This window comes from Austrofundulus limnaeus, unplaced genomic scaffold (genome assembly GCF_001266775.1).
Source record: "Austrofundulus limnaeus strain Quisiro unplaced genomic scaffold, Austrofundulus_limnaeus-1.0 Scaffold411, whole genome shotgun sequence".
NCBI classification, from domain to species: Eukaryota; Metazoa; Chordata; class Actinopteri; order Cyprinodontiformes; family Rivulidae; genus Austrofundulus; species Austrofundulus limnaeus.
The window spans coordinates 79526-80929 of NW_013952813.1; positions in this window are offsets into that span (position 1 = coordinate 79526).

Consider the following 1404-nt stretch of genomic DNA (forward strand, 5'->3'; position numbering starts at 1 on the left):
CACACACACACACACACACACACACACACACACACACACACACACACACACAAACAAACACGTTTGTTCCTCTGTCCTCATGGAGACTTTGCATTGACTTTCATTCAGTTACCGTTCATTTCCATAGCCTAACCCCGAGCCCCTAAACCTGACCTTAAATCTAACCTAAACTTAGTCCTAAACCTAATGCCTGACTCACAAACGGTATGTGGGGTCCTCACCAGGCTGTGTGTACCAGCAGGGGCGGAGCTACCATTTGTGCTTGGGGGGCACAGGGGTGACCAAGCTGGTTTTTGGAGGGACACATACAAACAAATAAAACTACTCTGGATTTTAAATTGACTCTATTGTTCATAGAACTCCATGAACAATAGAGTACTCAGGGCACTAATGATCTATTGTTTAGTTGATGGTCCTCTTTTGCATATGAACAACCTGTTTGTCCACCATGTGGAGGCAGTGCTTATAAGGCTGAGTTCACCTGAAACTCCTCAGACTAGGGGTGGGCAATACTGGGAATTTTGGTATCAATCTGATACCAAATAAATACAATATATATAAGCTACAATCGCTTATTTCAATACCGATTCCGACACTGGGGGGGCTGTCGGCCGCGAAGATGACAGCGGCAGCGCCTGGGACTTATTACTAGTCTCATTACTAGCAGCAGAACAGGTTCAAAGATGGTCATTTGATGTTATTGTTTTTTTAACGTCCTACAGACTCGGACATGATTTAAAATTTTTGAAACTGAGATTTTGAAAGAATCCATTAAACTTGAAAAAATCAGTGAGATTTCTCTGCAAAATGATGGAAAGTCTCTGTAAATTATGGACAATCCAGAAAATTTAACATGCATGAAAATTTATGCCGTAAGGCCATGGATTAGCTAAAAAAAAGTTGAATACAGTATGTCACAAGAGCTCTTTAAAAATTTTTTCACTATTTCTCCTCCAAGAAAGTTCTTCAGCTTTATGAGAGCCTAGGTGACTTCACATAAACAAGTTAAACTATGATCAAAACTGTTGTTGATATGCAAAAGTGGACCATTAGCCGATCGTTACTGGCCCGATTATCACCTATTGTTGAAAGAGTCACTCCTGCAAAAACACTATTGTAAGACATGGAGGAGACCCCCAGTGCTAAACGGCTTTGGCAAGCCCTTTAAGTCAAAACTCATTTTTAGACATCTAGAATTTAATTATAGATAGTCAGACGAAACCAATTTTATGCTAAAATGGCCTGCCATAAAACGGCAGCCGGCTTCTCTTCACAAATATAGCTTTTATTTCTCTCTCCTCACTGCTGCTCTGATTCTGAAGCCTCTCTCCCCCCTTATGTGTGTGTGAGAGAGAGAGAGAGAGAGAGAGAGAGAGAGAGAGAGAGAGAGAGAGAGAGAGAGAG